Here is a 20,149-nt window from a genome sequence, read left to right as displayed (position 1 = left end):
AGGATCCAAGAAGATATTGCTCTTAGGACCAGCGGCCAAGTCTGCATGCAGCTGCTGTCCCTCAGCCCCACCAGGACATCCTAAACAGGATGGGGACAAGGAGGCTCCCCCATAAGTGCCACCAAGCCTGGGGCTGCCAGCAACCTGCCCCACTGCCATCTCCAGAGATTGCTCACTCTCGGCTCCCACCAGGATGATTCACACTCAAATGCAAAGGCACCAAGTGCTCAGATAAGTTTATTGCAAAATAGCACATCCTGGTGACTGCCTGGCCCAGAGCCACTTCAGTTCCAGGCTCCCAGACAGCGGGGACAGCCCCGGGGCTAACCTGGAGGCCACCAGCTCCTGCCCACAGCTTGGTCCCACCTGGACAGAGCAGAGAGCTGTGGGCTTCTCCCCTGTCAAAAAGGGATATTCCACTAAAACATTACTAATCTTGTGCCCCCCCTAAAAGGGAGGAACATCTAGCTAGATCTGAAATGCCAGACCCTACAGCTCAGTGAGCAGCCCTGAGGATCTCCCACCCATTCTGCTGCACCAACTCACTTGTGACAGACACTCACCAGAACAGGCGACTGACTCAGGGAGGGCTGCCTGGGGACCCTCCAAGGCTCAACTGCTTCTACTACCATTCACACTGCCAGTAAAATAACACTAATAGTCCATTACAAACTTCCAAGGCAGGGTGAGTCAGTCTTTTTGGTGGCAAAAGTTGTGTTTGTCTCCAGCACTGCTCTTCTTGGCACCTCAAAGTCCTGGGATCACGTTCCTCCCACAGCTTCCTCCACTGTCAATTTCCACACAGATTCCACTGTTTCCTTCCTTCCAGCAGCCTGATTAGCCCAAATTTTCTTCACCAGGCTCTAAAGAACTGTCCCACAACCCAACCCTAGCAAAGGTGCATGTCCCCAGCAGCTGGGACAGCCCTTGGTGCTCCATGCTACCTCTCCCCAGCCAGAGTACTGGAACTTTCCTAACCACCAAAGTCCCCAGCTGACTTCCAGACACATTCCTCATGATCCCAGTGTTAACTCCTCCAGGGTTTTACCAGCATTACAACATAAAGCAGGCAACTGGGCCAACTCCAGAGAGAACTACATGCTGCTGGTCATGTTTTCCAAGGAAAAGAAAGAGAGGGAGCCCCCAGTTCACTCTGTTGGCTGAAAAACATCAGGGCAGGCCATGTTAAAATATCATTATGAATGGAGAAACAGCAGGAAAGAAACCCACTAGATTAGAAAAAGCAATTTGCTCCCATTCAAGAAGGTGTAGAAAACCTTGATTTATGATTCCCACCCCTCAGCCAGCTCTTCAGATGGTGAATATTGACCAAATTCCATGGACCTCTGCTAAGACCCGTATGTCCAACCCCTTAGGGTTGGACATACTCCAACAGGACACTTCTGAGTGTACAAAGGAAGTTTTGCTTGCTTTTATTTTTTACTTTTGACTGGGCTGGAAAGAACCTCAGTCAAAACACACAGTATCCTTGGTGCGCATTAAAACCAAAAGCTCTCAGAGATAAATGTCAAGATTTTAATAATTTGACTTTATCTGGCCAAAACCAGCATGCTGCCACCCTCCCTGTGTCCCCTCCATCCAGGCAGGCCATGTCCCAGCAGTGGGAACACTGCTGGGTGGAGCAGTGGTGGTAAATCAAGAGACAGTGTGTCATCCCAGGGGCCCATTCCAGCCCCAGACACCCGCCAGCACCAGGGACCAGCAGGCTCTTTATCTTGTCACCGGTGACTAAGAGCATCCCTGGCATCCCAGAAAAATACAGGTGACGGGAAATGGCCCTTTTCCAAGGAAGGACGGATCCTTTATTACATCCTGTTTATCTCCCACATTACTGAAGGGAAAGCCATGAAGCATGCGATCCTTTCAGGTTCTCTGAATCCACTTAGATTTTATCTCTGGAGCTGGAGCTTTCCAGGAATGAAATAGCTGCAAGACACAATGTGGATGAAACGAAATCAAATAGAGAGTCTCCAACATGAAAGGCAAACTAAAAGGATGACGGCACTAGTTAGACGGAAGGAGAAATAAGGAGGAAAGGAAATTAAAAGCAATTAAAGGGAATTAATTAGAAGGTATGATGGAGCTATGGAAGAGGAAAAACAGCTATGCAGAGTTCACTAAATACCCCCAAACTTTTAATTGTCACACTTGGAACTGCAAGCCCTGCAGGTTCAAAACCCCCCTGGCAGTTTCCAAATGAAAAAAATTCCCATGGCTTAAACAAATTACTTCTTTGCCTCTAAGTCTGAATGGCAGACAAGATTCTGAGCTTCTACTCCAAACCATGAAGGCAGAAGTGCATCCTGCTCTCCCCTTCAGTCCACTGACCCAGGTGGACAGCCCACTCCATCACCTGATACCAGAAGTTGGGGCTTCAAGTAGAATGTTGATGTTGCAGTCCCCAGATTTGGGCTGAATCCTTTGCATCCACCCAGTGTTCCTGGTAGGATTTTCACAGGGCCCTGGGGGTTTTCAGGCCACTGTCTGTGCTTGAAGTCGCCAGGATGAGACTTGCTGCTGGGTTAGTCCTGGGGGAGACGGCTGGCACCTGGAGCATCTCATCTCATCAAAATGCACTGTCTGCATTTCCACTAAAACCTAACAGTCCTTTCCACAGGACCACAGCATGGTTTGGGTTGGAAGGCACCTTACACAACACCTCAACCATCAGCAGAGACACCTCCCACTATCCCAGGTAGCCCCAAGCCCTGTTCAACCTGGCCTGGAACCCTTCCAGGGATGGGGCAGCCACAGCATCTCTGGGCAACCTGTGCCAGGGCCTCACCACCAAAAGAAGAATTTCTTCTCAATATTTCATCTAACCCTGCCCTCTGGCAGTTAAAAACCTGATCATCCCCAGTTCTGAGCCAGAATGAGGTTCTAAATCAAAACACTACCATGCAAAGGCCTGCAGAGAGCAGGAGGCCCCTGTTTCTCCAGGCCTTCCCTTTGCCAGACACCTTGGTTTTAACCCTGAGAAGTGAGGAAGTTCCCTCCAGAGATCAAAAAGTCCCTTATTAAGGGAATAGTGGTGATGGCTGGGAGGAGCAACAAGAGGTCATAAAAAAAAGCAGGCAGACACTGTTTGTCTTGGCCTCCTGGACATGTGTTATTTTCCTGGGATACAAGCTCCAGCCCCATGCTGAAGGCAAGGATGCATGAAACAGAGACGGGGCTGCCTTGCCAACGTGGAGTTTGTTTCGGAAGAAACTCACCCGGCATTTCCGTGCAGGAAGGAGACAGCGGGGCTGCACAGCCAGGGCTGCTGGATGGTGCCTGGAAAGCACCAGCCAGATCCTTCAGGCTTGGGGTGCATGCACAGGGTCCAGGCAGCACCCCAAAAAAACCCACATGGGCTGAAAGTTGAAAGCTCCCTGTGGTCTTTCCATGCTCTCCATCCACCCATCCATGCTCGATTCCATCAGCTACAATGCAGATCATGAACAGGTCTATAGGGACTGTGCCAAAGGCTCTGTCCCCATCCCCTGCACCAGCCCTGACACCCCCTCTGCTTCAGCCACCCCTCCACTTCGGTCTTCAGAGACCCACAAAGCCCTGGCTGTGCTTAACTGAGTGACCTCACACTGATTTACACAACAATAACCCTGTTTCCTAACATACTAGCTTCAGGCAGCTCCCTCCAGTGACAGAACCACACTACTCCAAGGAAAGGGAGAACTCCATTATCAGTTACCCACTACAATTTAGAATTAAAAAAAAAAATCTTCTTTATATTAAAGGCACAGCTAATGTGACACAAAAATCAACTCATTTTTAACACAAGCCTAGGGAGGAATTTTTTTTCTTTTTTGTTTTTTCTTGAACTGTTTTTGCTTGGACTGCTTCATGCTTTGAAGTTAATTATAACTATCTAGCTTTATACATCACTTGCTCAGAAAGTTACAAGCCTCCCATATCTCCCTGATTTATTTGGGACCAGGGTTTGAAAGTCACAGCTGTCACCAGCCCAGCTTCCATTAGGGAGATTAATCTTCCCCAAGATGTGTCTTTGGGAAGGTCTGAATCACAGGGCTGGATCCTGCTCTTGGTTACTTGGCATTACAAGAATTGCAAGAAAGGGAGGAAAAACAAAGCTAGGCTGGACTGGCGAGCATCAAACCTCCTGCTGTGGGACTGGACAAGGACACTTGGGACTTTTGAGCAGAATATTTATGCCCTACACAGTAAAACAGAGCCCTGCCCCAGTGCTGGATCTGCCAGGCACTGGGGCAAGTTAGTAAAACTAATAGCAATAAGCAAATTGTGCTTGGGAAAGTCAACAGAGCATCAAACAGTGGCCCTGCCTACATGATGGATGGAAAAGTTTTAGCTGCTGGTCCCCAGTGATGCTCATGGAGACCCTCTGCTGCTCTGGGGTGTGCCACGGATGACAGTCCTCACTCCTAAATTAGGGAACCTCCTATTCCACAGTGCCAAATTAACTCAAATGAACTCAAAAGAAGCAGTGAGGGAACAGCCCATCCCACGGCAAACACCAGGCACTGCTGGGACAAACAGCGTGAGAACAACCCCCTGCAAACAGCCTGCACCTTCTTCCCCCCACCCCTCCCAGCTCATTATCCATCCACAGGCACAAAATAAAAGCTTTGGGCTTTTAGTTAGAAGAGCATCAAATCAGGGTCTTGCCATCCACATTGAGAATACAGGCAGCAACTACAAGGAAGAAATTAGTTTAAGCCACCAGATCTCAGGCCAATTCAAAGCAAACCCTGAAGAGTCACCAGATCATTCTTACATACTCCTACACACACACTAAAGGGACAAGAGGAACTGCCTGGCAGGGGAGGAACTGGAACAGCTTCAAGTGAAGAGCTGCACTCCCAGGGGAGTTGGTACGAAGAGGTAACAGTGTGCAATGCCTCCTTCCTGGCTCTGCTGCCTGCAACATGCAGGGAAACACAAATCCAGAGCAGGTTTTGTGCTGGAGCAAAATCTGCTGAAAGGTTTTCTCGGTGCATCTCAAAGGTAGAGGGCTTTCAGCAGTTGCTAAGCTGAAAATCCAGGAGGGAATCGTGTGTGGTGAGGTTCTGCTGCAGATTAGTGCAAGGGGAGCACTAATGGTTCCAGCACTGGCCTGGAACCAGTGGTGATGGGCTGGTGGTCTTCAACCAGATGCCTGCCACAGCAACAAGGTTTTGAGGAGCTTGACATTTAATTTGGGTTGGGTTTTCTGCCTGCCAAGTAAGGCTGCTTTGTGAATTAGCCCATTTCTTGCATGGACCCAGGACAGGAGCTCAAGAGATACAACTCAGCTGCACCTCCAGCAAACATCACTCTTCACCACAGAAGGCATAGGAAGATGCTCACCTTTAATTTGGGGAACCTGCAAAGGATCAACACCACTTTTTCCTTATGAAAGCAGCAGAATCCAGCTTACAAATTAAAAGGCTGCAGCCTGTAAGCAATTAGCATACACTCCCACTGCATAAGGCTATCATTGCCAAAATAACTGTAAACCTCTTCTTTAAAGCACAGTCTTACAGAATTTTTCTGCCCTGGGCTCCACTGAGCTTGCAGGGCCCTGTATTTGTTCCTCAGCCGAGACAGTTGCAAGTTGAGCGCTGAATGGCGGTGTTGCTGCTACAGGGATTGTGCAGCTAAATAATTCAGTAACCAATTACTGTTTAACAATATCCCTCCCCATCATCCCAGCGTCGATCCATCATCCCAGGCCAAGAGAGCCTAGCAGAAAGGAGGCAGCGAGAAGCCTCCTTGTGAGGTAAACACATTGACTCGTGTGTAATATACAACTTATTGATCAGAAGACAAGGTATACAGCACATTTTATTGCATGCTAAATGAGGGCTGTAATGAATTGCTGCTTGCCTCCAGGTCATTTGTTTGATTGCCACCTAAGCAAACTGGTGAGGGCAAAAGGTCCTGCCTCTGGATGGGTCCTCGGTGAAATGAGCTGCTGATCAAGAGAAACAAGAGAAAGCAGGACAGCCTAACACTGCTTCTGGGCATGAGGAACAGCAAAGCTGGTCTTGTCCCTCATCCCCAAAATGTACAAGACACGACTGTAGCTGATGCTTGCACCAAGAGCATCGGGGCCACTGCACCCAACCAGGCCTTCAGCAAGGGCACCCAGTGCTCCCAGCCCAGGGTCACCCTGCTCAGGACTGGTCCCCCCCAGCCTGTCGCTGTGCCTGGGCTGTGATCTGAAAACACAGCTGACTTCTCATTTAAAGAGTCAGGGATACAGAGCACACATGGCCAGCTGCCCCCCTGGCTGTAAGACAAGGGCTGAACCTGTTCTTCACGCTGGGCATCGCCAGAGCTCACCCAGCTTTTCTCCACCACCGCGGCTCTGCACAGAAACACGCCTGGTTTTTAAAGATATCCCTCCTGACTGCTTGGTTCCTCCTTTGTGTAGCTTTAAAGCTTTCTTCTGCGCAGCTATAAAAGGGTGTGAGAAAACTTGGAAAGGAAGCCCTGGGTGGTACAGACAACTGGAACAAGGAGCAATCTGTGCCCGGGGCAGGGGAGGGGGTGGCAGAGCCCACACGGTGCCAGGCTGAATGGCTGCCGGGGAGGAAATGACACACCACACTATCCTGCCTTTGTCCAGGGGCGAGACCAAAACGCTCCAGAGGAAAAAGAAAAACCAAAAAGGGATTATTCTGCCTTGTGTTCTCCCTCCCCTCGCCTCCCTGCCACCCCCAGGCAGGCTACAGGTGACTGCCTCCACATCCTCGCTCCAGTGGACCGTGGGGCATCGTGATCTGAGCAGCATCTGGTTTGCTTTAGCATCGGGCTTATACTTTCATGCTCCTCAGGTTTCTCCCTGCTTTTTAATTAGGAATCACGACCACGAGGCCACCCGTTGCTGGGTCTGGCTGGGCAGCAGAGCCCAGGTGCAGGAACATCCTGCTCTGCTGCTCCCACCACGAGCTGCCAGGGAAATGCCATGGGCAGGGGGGGACAGGCAGTGTTCCCCAGCCCTGCCTGTGTGCAAGGTGACGCCCAGCACACAGCAGCCAAGCTGCCCACACTGGTGGCCTCCCCAAACCCCGTCTCCCAAAGGGCTGTGACTCCAGCAGCATCCTGGCTGCATTCTCCGGAAAAATGAAGACTTAAAAAACCTTCTGGCCTCATTTTTCCAAGGTTAAGCTCAAAAATTGGGTGTTTTCCAACCCTTTCACTCTCACCTCTCCTGCATGAGTGGTCACTCCTTCACAACAGCTGTGGGATTTCCCCAGTGTCCATCACTGGGATAATCCTGTCCCCAGGGGCTTGTTTCCTCCTTACACACAAATGAGGCTTGTCCTAGGCTCAGATCCTTCACCTACAGCTCATGAACCATCTCCCAAATGCCCAAACAACTTCTGAAGCTTCACCCCACTGTATCACATGTTTTTTTTCAATTTCTTCTCTTTTTCTCAGTGTTCTGGTATCCCACCTATTGTGTCTTCCCTTGTAAGAGGACGAGAACTGACGCTTAATATTCAGCCAAAACTCTGTCTGTATCACCTCCCACTCCTCACTTCAAGCATAATGAAAACAAGCAAGGCACAAGTCCATCTTCATATAAATTAAGAAGTCCACCCTCAAAGGAACCAAAATCTCTATTGCACATACCCATACTGATGGTGCATCTCATTTAAAAACAAAAACCCCAGAGAAACCAAACTAAACAACTGTCCATGGACACAAGTTCTCCTGTATCATATGAGCACTTTAAAAGGTCAATACTGGGAAGAAATTCCTCCCTTTGAGGGTGGGGAGGCCCTGGAACAGGGTGCCCAGAGCAGCTGGGGCTGGCCCTGGATCCCTGCAGTGTCCAAGGCCAGGCTGGACAGGGCTTGGAGCAGCCTGGGACACTGGAAGGTGTCCCTGCCCATGGGGTTCCCTCTGCCTTCAGCTGGTACAAATCATCAGAGCAGCCCTTCAGCCCAGCTCTCACTCTTACAGACACCAGGACTTCTCTGTCTACATGAGCTATAAAATCTTCTGTCCATTCCACAGCTGGCTGGGGCCCTCAGTGCTAGAAGCTGTAAACAACAAAAAAACCTCAAAATTATCAATTGCAGCAGACATATCCAGGCCATATTTTTCTTCCTCTGCGTGCCAGAGCTTTTTCCCCTTTAAGGAAAACCCAGTGCTTCCCTTTTTATTCCTCTTTCAACTAACGATTTGCAAACTTTAAAGTCAAAACAAAAAACAACAAACCAGCTCTTCACCCCCATCATTAGCTTAGTATCAGGTGGAGGACAGTGGGCCTTGCAAAGCTGGACAGTGAGTTAAAACAGTCTGGCTTTTTTTCCTCTTGCATTCAGTTTTGTAGGGTTAACATGCAACCCCACCACAGCAAAGAGGAGGACGGGCAGGGAGCAAGCACATGGCTTGGGGATTTCGGTGCCTTGTCAGGTCTGAGTGAGCCTGGGTGAGCCTCAGTGAGCTACAGCCCATTTGCAAACAAAAACTAGAGGCAGAAGAGGGTCAGAAATGGTGCAGGCAACTCAGCTGGTATCACACCAGCCAGCACAAGGTCACCTTGCTGAGTACTCCTCGGTGAGGGACATCCTAAGACTGAAGATCTTCCACTTCTACATGGATCCAGTCTTGAACAAGAAAGGCTGCAAAGCTCCCTCTTGGGGCTCTGCAGTGCTCAGTCTGGGCTGAGGAGGATTCTCTTTTCCTCTTGCCCTCCATGAAGACTCATCTCGAGCACCTCCAGCTCTGAGGAGGAGCAAAACCTGACCACTGTCCCTCCAGAAAACAGCATCCAGTGGCAGCACCAGCACAGCCCCTTGCCAAGCCCAACCATGCAGCCACCACCTATAACAATCTCCTCATCAGCACCTGTCCCTCATCCATTGGGAAAAGCTGCCCCACGCAGATACATGACCTTGTTACATTCTTAATTAATAACTATTGATAACCTATAGGTGTGGCCGGCCAGCCTGCAACAGAGCCTCCCTTTGTTCATCTGATGAAGGACCTGACCTGGACAGGGTAGGTCAGTGAGCTCTGCCTCAGGGGAGGGAAGGAGGGAGGGGGAGAGCCCATGGGAAGATGGGAAGAGGATTAGTCTGAGGAAGACCCACAGCATAAGGTGAGAGTGATGGAGACACTTGAGATGGGGGAGCAGGAGAGGACAACCCCGAGCACGAAGCACCGCAAACAGAAGGAAGATTCACCCCTCTGGGTCATCTCAATCACCTGGGTGTCCCCAGGACATGAGACACCAGACACTCCTTAGTCAGCCCAGCCACCCCAGGCACCACCAGCCCCGGGGCCAGTGCGCTGTGGGGAGCCCTGGGGAAGCACTGAAAGGAGCCGCCAGCCTCAGGGTGCGCTGTCTGAATGTTTGCATATTGGAAACCACATAAAAACACCCCCTAATACCAATAAAAGTAGCGTAAGAGATGCAAACACACAACTGCAAATACACCAAGGGTGCACACCCCATGCTGAACCCACCAGGGTGGCTACCAAAGCCCCCAAAGATGTTCCCATCCCCAGGAGCTCGTGGTGGAGCATCGGATGAGGCAGAGGGTGAGAGGAAAAGGTGTTCAGCAGTATTCAGTGTGGCAGAAGAATGGTTTGTGGGTTGGGGTTTGGTTTTATTTTTTTTTTTTAAACCACACCTGCACATCATCCACCCATTTGTGCCCCTCCAGAATCATCCACACACTCACCACTTGCAAGCTGCTTCCCAACAAGGACCAACTTTGTTAAGAAAAAGTACAGGGCCTGAGGCAAAATTAGCTTTTTTGTCTCCCAAACGGGCAATTATCTCTTGCACAACTATGCAAGACTAAAACACAGGAGAGGCAATATTAAGCTTTACTAAAATGGTGCCTTTAAAGTACAAATTGTTGCAACATGTGAAAATAACATGGAGGAACTGCAGTTGTGGAAAATTTGGAGTACTTTTTATTTTATCATTTTCAGGCATACCAGCCTCCCAATTGAGGTGACCCAAAAAAAAAAACCCACTACTTTCAGCTGTGCTAGACACAGCACCCCATTTTTAGACTATTTTTTAGAGAAGGTAAAATGATCTGCTTCTCTGTTCCTCCTGAAGATCCACAGATACCTTCCTTTCAATATTTAAAGGGAGCTTATAAAAAAGATGGAAAGAGACTTTTTACATGGACATGTAGTGATAGGAGAAGGGAGAAGCATTTTAAACTCAGAGTTTTAAATTTAGATTAAATGTTACAAAGAAATCCTTCCCTGTGAGGGTGGAGAGGCCCTGGCACAGATTTCCCAGAGAAAACTGTGGCTGCCCATTCCCTGGAAGTGTCAAAGGCCAGGCTGGACAAGGCTTGGAGCAACCTGGGATAGTGGAAAGTGTCCTGGATGAGCTTTAAGAATCCTCCCAACCCAAACCATTCTATAAAAGACATTTAAAAAGTCATCAAAACATAACACAGACTGTGCTGCAGGAGTCTGTACATACATGTACAGACAAATCTGCTTAAATGGGATACTCGAGTTGCATCAGCATCACAAAAAGTTAACATTCTTTTTCATATTTTAAAGAGGAACCCTAAAATGGGTCATTTCTAACCTGGAACCATTAATTTACATGTCAATGTTTGTTTAGTGAAGCCTGTCCATCCTGGGTCACTTAAATCTTAAAACCTGAACACAGGAAATTAATGCATCGCAGTATTAATTACATGTTGTGAAAGGACTCATTTTACAACCTAATAGTTTGAAACAGTTAAAAGAAACCCTGCTGCTTGTGTTCTGCTTACAATTCACACCGCAACCCTGCGCTTCTGATTAGGCTGACCAGGAAGCGTTCATCTTCTTGTGGGGAAAACAAACAACTGCATATCAGACATTAATTCAATTAATCCAGGGCACCAGCCAGCACCAGCTTTGCACCAATCATACAAGAACAGAATAAATACCCTGACCTGGAAAGGCCCACAAGGACCATCAAAGCCCAACTCCTGGCCCTGCACAGGACAGCCCAAATAATCACAATGCCTGCTGCCTTTGGGCTGGGGAGAAGATCAAGGTCCTTAGTACGGAATTCCGGCCCCAAAAAGAAACCCTAAAGTGGAAACACCCAAGGAAGAGGACAATTCACAAAGAACAGGCTGACCAGTAACAGCACTGGCCACAAATCCCTGCTGAGCAGCCTCAGTGACTACCAGCAGTCATGCCTCTCCTCTCTCCTGTTTAATTCATAATCAAGATGCTCAAAAGCAACAGTGAATACCCCAGATACGTTCTCTCACATCTCCTGGACCTCAGCCTCGAGCTCCCTGCTGAGCTGGCAGAGGTCACCATGCTCCTGCCCACCCTTTTCTCAGCTTCACTTTGATCGCACGCTCACCACAGAGCAAGGCAACCTAAAAACAAAGGCCCCAGAGGGATCCATATTTCAAACTTGCCAGTGGCTTCTGACTCGTGCCCCTGTGCCAAGGCACAACAGGCTCTACAGAAGGACTCATCTCCGTGGCAGTCATGGAGTTCATCTCCTGCCAGTTAGCTTGAGGTCCCTACATTTGCTAATGCTGATTTGGTTACTGCCATCAGACTTGATCAAGCATGCAAATCTTCAGGTCTCAAGCTAGACAAAGCCTGGAGAAAGGAGAAGGCTGGAGCAAACAAATATGTAAAAACAGGATTTATTTATTGAAATGGAAAAAAGAAAGGGGGACAAGAAGTAAATTTTTCTCCTCCTTCCCTCCCAACCTCCTCCTCTGATATATGTTCTTAAACGTGATGCAATGAGAGGGCTCCCACAGCACTGGAAAGGTTCCTACCCCCAGGAACAGAGTCTAAGGGATCCCACAGGGCAAAGGCCACCTTGTAGACTGGTGTTGTCCTTGTAGACTGATGTTGTACACAGTGGACAGAAGGTCTGCAAAAAGGAGCAACAGCAGGTTGAGAGGCTCCACTTTTCTCAGCTTGTCATTAATTCATAAGACTACTTAGGGCTTGACTGGCAGGTCAAGGGAGAAAAACTCTGCCCTTTCTACTCTGCTCAGTAACACCCCACCTGCAGAGCTGTCCCCAGCCCTGGGCAACAACAGCACAAGGACGTGGAGCTGCTGGAGCCAGCCCAGAGGAGGCCACGCAGCTGCTGCCAGGGCTGGAGCCCCTCTGCTCTGGAGCCAGCCTGGGAGAGCTGGGGCTGCTCCCCTGCACAAGAGAAGGCTCCAGGGAGAGCTGAGAGCCCCTGGCAGGGCCTAAAGGGGCTCCAGGAGAGCTGCCCAGGGACTGGGGACAAGGCCTGCAGGGACAGCAGCCAGGCAATGGCTTCCCAGTGCCAGAGGGCAGGCCCAGCTGGGATATTGGGAAGGAATTGCTGGCTGGGAGGGTGGGCAGGCCCTGGCACAGGGTGCCCAGAGCAGCTGGGGCTGCCCCTGGAAGCGTCCAAGGCCAGGCTGGACAGGGTTTAGAACAACCTAGGATAGTGGAAGGTGTCCCTGCCCACAGCAAGGGGTGGAACTGGATGAGTTTTAAGGTCCCTTCCAGCCCAAACCATTCTATAACTTTGTAGAGCATCATGTACCCCACAACCCAAAGGAGCCCATGTCTCTTGGCTGGCAAAGGCAACACTTTTCAGATAAGCCATAGAGCTGCTGATTTTACCCGCTGAAAGACATAAATAAAAGATCCACATTATGTTCATAGGGGTGTCCGATAGTTTCCCGTAGGGTTCATGCAATTTGTGGACCCGAATTTTCCCTGCAGCTACAAGCTGAAGAAGTAATATTGCATTTAGGGTCCTGAACCATGGTGCAGCTTTGTTATTAAACAGCTGACACTACCCTGAAGCCTGGGAGCAGCGTTTTATGTGCATGTGAGAGTTTACAGAGCATTTGTGTGTCGTTTCTGATGAATGGCACTGCATAAATGTTAGATCTTCAACCCATTGCTCTCGCAAATACTATTTCTTCTCTTATTTATTTGTATTGCTGTAATTCATTCAGGTGCCAACCATGACTGAGGCCATGCCATCAATATGCAGCCTGACAACAGCAGCAAGAGACAACAGCTGCTCTACAGATCACACAGGAGAACAGGAAGCATCTTGACTGGTGTCGGTGGGGAATGGTTGTAATGCCAGGGAACATCCTCAAATCCCAAGGAAAACCCCAGCAAAGCAAACCGAACTCTGATGCACAGAGCACCCATGCAAGTGCTAAACTAGAAGAGGCACAGAAGCCCCACCTGTGGCATAACATGGGGTCTCAGACAGAGAGCAGAGGTCTCTTGCAGATGGAGGTGTGTGTGCCACAAAAACACCTAAACCACGAGGAACTACAGGCCAGCAGCTCAGCCCTATCCAAAGCTGGTCCCAGATCAAAGAACCACAGAATTGTTAAGGCTGGAAAAGCTCTCTAAAATTGAGTCTTACCATTCCCCCAGCACTGGCAAGCCCAACATTAACCCATTGTCTCCAGGTGCCATATCCACATGGCTTCTAAATCCCTCCAGGGACTGGGACTCCACCACCACCCTGGGCAGACTCTGTCAACATTTGCCAACACCTTCTGTGAAGAAATTTTCACCGACATCAAATCTAAACTTCCCTGGTGCAACTTGAGGCCATTTCATCTTGTCCCTGTGGTTTGTCTTAGCTGTGACAGCCTCCCTAGCTGCCCTGGAGACCTGCTTTCCTAAAGGAGCAATAAACATATGCCCCAGTGCTGGTTTGTATGGACCAGCAGGGTGAGATGCTATCAGCCCACAGCTCTCCTCTGCTGCAAAAGCACCCCGAGGCAGCATGCAAGCCCTGCTGCTGGGAAGCAGTGCAGTGGCTGGATTTGCAATACCCCAGCTCTGCTCTGGCAAGGTGTGGCCCTGCACTCTCCCTGGCGAAGTCAATACAATGTCCAGAAGCAGGCTGATGTGGTCAGCACCCCTGGGGATGTGGGCTAGTTCATGCCAGCCACTGTGCCACCTTCTGTGCCCATGCCAGATGTTCATCCCATGTAGCACCTGCACGTGGACATCCACCAAGCTGCTGCCACCCTGAGCCACATCCGACAGCGTCACCAGGGTGGGCAGGACCTCCAAGACATGAAGGTCTGCCAATATCCCAGTCGTGCTCCCTAGGAATTGTACTAGCCTGCAACAACAGCAGAGCTGTCTCCTAGCTGTTCTTGCCACCCAGACAGGCAGTGCCATGCCACCCTTTTAATTCTTTCTTCTGAGCCCTGCTCTTGGAGCAACTCCCTTTGGTCCTGGAGAACTGCTGGAGGGGGAGCCAGCAGCCTGACAAGGACCACCGCACCCCAAACACCTGCTCCTCAAAAAAAACCCCATGCAAAGCCATTTCAACCAACCAAGTTAGGTTAAATAAGCAAGGCACCTCTCAGTAACAGTAGTGGAGAACTACTGTCTCGCTAAATAAATGAAACAGATTAATGAGAAGAGTGACGGCTGTGTCTTTGAGCTGGTTATGGTGAGATAAAAGGCAAAGCAAGATCCAGATCCCTTTTCATAGGAGTGCTATAAAATGAGTAGCACAGACTCAGGAGAGCTGAAAATACAGGGCAGGACACACTCTTCCCTCCAAACACATCTGACACTTCCTTCTCTGCCCTTTTTTTTCTCTCCCATACCTCTCTGGAAAAGCCAAACTCCATTCATTACAGAACCAAACTATTTCCTTTTTTATTCTAGTATTTCCTTATTTTTTTAATAGGCGACCATCTGGGAGTGGGGGAGTAGAAAGGAAGCCCTGAAGCTTTTCAGACACAATAAATAAATTATATAAAAAAAAAAAAAGTATGATTAAAACCAAAAAGCATAAACAAACAAGCCATGTTACCCAGAATAATGACTTCAGGGAAAAGCGCCAAAAAAATTGTATAAGCTTCTGGAGCGTGGCAAGAGAAGAGAACAGAAAGTCCTCACTGCTGAGGAGAATGTGCCACTGCAATGGGACAGAGGCTGAGACTACAGGGATACCATGGGCAAGCCAGGAAGGAGAAAGGTTTCACATATTTATCTTCAGGCACCTGATTTTGGTAACTGCAAAGCCCCAGTCTAGGCACTCTCAGGCCTTTCCAATACACTGTAATTGCATCTGCTCCTCTCTGGTGAGACCCCCACCTGGAGTCAAGCTTGGGAATCCTCCACACATGAAGGACGTGGAGCTGCTGCCAGGGCTGGAGCCCCTCTGCTCTGGAGCCAGCCTGGGAGAGCTGGGGCTGCTCCCCTGCACAAGAGAAGGCTCCAGGGAGAGCTGAGAGCCCCTGGCAGGGCCTAAAGGGGCTCCAGGAGAGCTGCCCAGGGACTGGGGACAAGGCCTGCAGGGACAGCAGCCAGGCAATGGCTTCCCAGTGCCAGAGGGCAGGCCCAGCTGGGATATTGGGAAGGAATTGCTGGCTGGGAGGGTGGGCAGGCCCTGGCACAGGGTGCCCAGAGCAGCTGGGGCTGGCCCTGGATCCCTGCAGTGTCCAAGGCCAGGCTGGACAGGGCGTGGAGCAGCCCAGTCTAGTTAAAGATGACCGTGCTCATGAGGTTCCCTTGGGCCCACTTCTCGAGCTTGTCCAGGTCCCTCTGGATGGCATCCCATCACTCAGGCATGTCAACCACGCTCAGCTCAGTGTCATCTGCAAATACAAACCCCTCCGAGCTCTTCTTCTTCTTCATCATTTTCGGCAGCATGCCATATTCTGCAGGGATGACAAACTGGGGACGCACATGGTGGATGGCATCACCCGAAACAAATCTGATTTCTTTCTGAGAAATGGGCAGCACAGAGGGATATACCCATTGCTCCTGTCCTAGCAGGGAAGCATTTTGCGGGGAGGATACTTTGCACTTAGGGGTCTCCAGGCTGATGCAGTGCATTGAAAGTAACAGGGTGCCACATAAAAGCTGTGGTGAGAAGCAGAGGGACAGTGCGCAGCACTGAGACAGGGCTAGCAGAAAATGGGCCAGCACAGGCAGCCATGCTCCTGAGATACTGACACTGCAGCAGAGAAGATAAATGACTGGCCCAAGGCCACACAGCCAGGCTCTGTCCCCTCTACATGACTTTCAATCCCTGCTCCAGCACAGGATTGCTGAGGGATCCTTCAACAAAATGTTATATTGTCTTTGCAATAATGAGATTTATTTTACACCTGAACACACTCACACATATAAATGTACCTTTTTTCTGCCTCTTTCTCTTGCCTCTACTCAGATGCACCCAAGCACATCTCAAAATCTCTCTGAATAACCAGCAAAAGTAAAAACTTTGCATTTCCCTGCTAAAGGAGAACTCATAGGGGTTAACTTGACTCCAGGAGCTGGGGCTTCACAATGAAGCAGGATGCTGCCAGCAGTCCCACCTGGCAAATCAGTGCCTGTATTTACAATTGCATGCCCAGAGACTCTGCAAATATTTCCTAGAAGCTATAAACCCCATCCCAACAATTGCAATGGGAGCGAGGATAAATTAGCTGAAGCCTGTCACTTGGTGAAGTCACGCTGGAGGAGATCTATCCAGGTAATCCATCTTTCTGCTGTGTTATACAATGACACAGTAATGGCCAGCCCAGAGGGATTTCCTTCAGGAAAACTCAACTGTTACTAAAATGGTAAGTTAATACCAAGCAAGAACTCAGGCGTCATTAGACCGAAGGATAGACATGACAGGGAATAAAATATTACAATCCCCATTCTAATATTTTTATTTACAAGAGCATGCATAAATAGACCTATCTGTAGGCTGCAAAGAGAGGAGGCTGGGATTAAAGGAGAGAAGAAAAAAAGACCTGCACACATCGATTCCATCTTTGCCATTTTTCCTAATAAATAGCCTGGCACGGCTGTGCTGATGGGTAGCTGGGGTGGAGGAGGGCACGTTGCCCAGCTCTCACAGGGACACAGGACACAAATCTGAGCTCAGGCTCTGCCCTTTTGTGTTGATTAAAAAAAAAAAAAAAAAACCCTAAGAAGAAAGGAAGAAAGCAAGAAAAGTTATGTGGCTAATAAAGGGCTCTATTGTGCCATCAATTTTTTAAGCTTTAATGATTTCGGGAGGAAGTTCAGCTCAGCAATCAATAGCACAATATGGGCAGGAGGGCTCGGAGGAAATTCAGCGCCGGAGCTGCGGCGAGGGCTGGCAGAAAGGGGGGCTCAGAGGAAGGAGGTTCCCCTCCTTTGGGGGACAGGGGGGCTCCCAGGACCCCATAGAGGCTGGGGACCCTGTCCCTATCCTGTTCAGCCCGTTTGGTATGAGCTCCATGTCCTGCTGCACAGTGCCTGCAGCGAGGGGACAGCAGGGACATTTGGGGATACCAGGGCTGCTGCCACAGCAAGGGAGGTGGAAAAGCACCCACACCAGCTGGGATGCTCACCCCACACCTGAAGGGACTGAGCACATCCCAGGGATGCTCACAGCACAGCAGGGACAGCCCAGGGACCATCACCCCACACTGAGCATATCCCAGAAATTATCACCCCACACTCCCCACACCGGGACTGAGCACATCCCAAGGATGATCACCCCACACTGAGCACATACCAGAAATTCTCACCCCACACCATGCCCCACAATCCCCACACCCAGGCTGTGCCCATCCCAGGGACAGTCTCCTCCAGGCCCATCTGTCCCTAAGCCCGGGGCACACAAACATCCTTCCCCCACACCCCCCTGCTCCGGGCAGACCCGCTCCTGCCCGCAGCGCCAGACGTACCGCATCGCCGAGGCTCGGTGCTGCCGCCGGGATGCGGGGCTGTCCGGGGGATGATCCTGCACCAGGCAAACCTAAGAGACACGGTGACACAGCGTGAGGCTCTCGAGCATCAGCGGGGACAGCGCCTCGCCCCAGGTGCCACCCTGGACAGGAGCCACAGCCACCTCCCAGTTCTCACGGGTACGGGCAGCAGCTGGGTAAAAACCGGGCTAAAAACCCACAGAGGGCTTCCCAGCAATGTGGGGATCCCGAGCCGTCGGGTCCCTGTCCCGCTGAGAGGTGCACAGGAGAAAGGATGGGATGAGGTAGGACGGGACGGGACGGGACGGGACGGGACGGGACGGGACGGGATCACCCCGCACATCCTGCCTTTCACTGCAAGGAAAAGCCGATTCTGTAAGTTGATCCCAAACGTCAGGGAGCGCTTCGCGGAGCGGGACCGCATCGGCTGCACCGCGAGCCCCCGCAAGCAGCAGGAACTCTGGCTGGGCGAAAGCAGGAACTTTCGTGGGCGAAAGTTTTGCCACGATCCAGGGGATAACAATAAAAATTACAAGTAGTAATTAATCAGAAGAAAAAAAAAATTAATAACAATTAATCAATAAAAATGAACGACCGCTCGAGAAGAAGAACGCGGGAATATCCGACCTGGGAGCCAGGAGAGCCGGTGACAGCAGTGCTGCCTCTGCGTGATGCTGCCGCAGCTCGGGGACCCAGCAGGAGGACCGGGCACGGTCCTCGGGCACCGGGAGGGACGGAGGGAGGGACGGGAGGGGAGGGGAGATGAAGGAGGGGGGGCTGCCGCCGCCGCCTCCCCCCGCAGGAGGGTCCTGGCTGGGCTGGGGATGGAGGGACCCCTCGGTCCACCCCCGTCGGTGAAGGCAGCAGTTCTCACCCGGGAATTCCGGTAGGGAGGAAACAGAGCCTTATTTCAAAATAGCACACGAAACAGAAAAAAACTAAATAAATCACAACTTACCGTCTAAAGCGCATCAGCAGGGAGGGATCCGCGGGCAGCGCAGCGGGGGGAGCATCGCCCCCGCCGTGGGACGGGACGGGACGGGGCGGGGCGGGGCAGCTCCGCGCACCTCGGAGGGGCAGCGGCGGGGAATAGCCACGGACACAGCACCGCGACGGGGACCGCGGCACCGCCCGCGCCGTCCGGCGGCGCTGGCCCGCGGCTGCGGGCGGCTCGGCGGCGGTGGCGAGCGAAGGGCCCGGATGTCGCTGGCCCCGCGCCGGGGGGGCCCACACGGGACCGGGGGGGGGGGGGGGGCGCGGGGGGGGCCCTGCCCGCCCCGTCGGGGCGCCGGGCGCTGCCACGTGGGACCGCCGGGGGGGGGCGCCCCACCCTTCTCTCTCTCTCGTTCTCTCGCTCTCTCACCACCCCCCCCCCGCACCCCCCCCCGCCGGGCTTGACAGGTCCACGCGACCAAACAAACCGCGGCGGACGGGCGGGCGGCGCGGCCAATGGGAGCGCGCGGTTGAGAGGCTCGGCCAATGGGAGCGCGTGGGGGGCGGGACCGCCTGAGGGGAGCGCGGCGGAGGCACCGCCCCGGGGTCAGAGCGCCGCCCGCTGCCCCCGGGGTGCGGGGTTGGGGAGGTGTGTGGCGCGGGGGAATCGCAGACACGGGGAATGGCCTGGGTGGAAATGGGGCTGAGAGATCATCCAGTCCCACCTCCTGCCGTGGGCAGGGACGCCTTCCACTATAGACCAGTTTGCTCCAAGCTCAAACCGTTCTGGTCCTGGACACTTCAGGGATGGAGCAGCCACAGTTTCTTTGGGAAACCTGTGCCAGGGCCTCACCACCAGCGTCCTCAAGTCCTTCTCCCAGAGCTGCTCTTCATCCCACGCCTGGATTGATCCCGGGGGGGTGTCATCTTGCTTCAAGCGCAGCTTCTGCTCTTGGTCTTGTTAAACCTCAGAGGTTCCCATGGCCCCGCTTCTCATGCCCCACCCTGTTTGATGATCCCAGATGGATAAACCCTAGCATGGGGATAAAAAAAGCCAATACATGGAGCAGAGCGGTACTCCAGCATAGTCATCCTGCTGCGAGACCCCCAGCGCCTGCCGTGGGCAAGAGCTTAGTGAAGTGGAGCACAGCTGATGGTATTGCTCAGCAGCTCTGGATCCTCTGCATCCTCTTCCTAATTGCCTCCCCCTGCCTGCATTCTCCAGTGAGAAAAAAAAGCTTCTTGACAAGTTTGGTTTCCACGTTACTGTGGATCACAAGCTTGAGGTGCCACCAGGTGCCCTTGTGTGTTGTTAGACAGCCGTCCCTCTAGCCACCCTGACAAAACCTGTGGATGTTCCCTTATCACTCCTCAGCCTTTCAAGGATTGGGTGAGGGAAGAAAATATGATTTTCAGGGAAAATAGACAAAGAATGCACCTAAATCCAGGAAATCCACAAAATCTGGATATCAAGAAGCCTCCCTTATATGTCTAATGATCTTGGTCCCAAAACTGGTATTCTAAAAGACACCTTT

At 51.4% G+C, this 20,149-nt stretch overlaps 1 long non-coding RNA gene across 1 annotated transcript; it reads right to left on the bottom strand.

The window, feature by feature from the left end:
- Window positions 1-1,813: 1,813 nt before the first annotated feature.
- Window positions 1,814-18,766, bottom strand: LOC131573882 (uncharacterized). Its single transcript, XR_009276279.1, has 3 exons — window positions 18,640-18,766; window positions 17,661-17,731; window positions 1,814-1,947 (listed from the first exon to the last, which is right to left on the bottom strand). It is a non-coding gene; the product is annotated as an uncharacterized LOC131573882 (long non-coding RNA).
- Window positions 18,767-20,149: the final 1,383 nt, after the last annotated feature.

This window comes from Poecile atricapillus, chromosome Z (assembly GCF_030490865.1).
Source record: "Poecile atricapillus isolate bPoeAtr1 chromosome Z, bPoeAtr1.hap1, whole genome shotgun sequence".
In the NCBI taxonomy this organism is placed as follows: domain Eukaryota; kingdom Metazoa; phylum Chordata; class Aves; order Passeriformes; family Paridae; genus Poecile; species Poecile atricapillus.
This window is presented reverse-complemented; position numbering and strand designations above follow the sequence as displayed.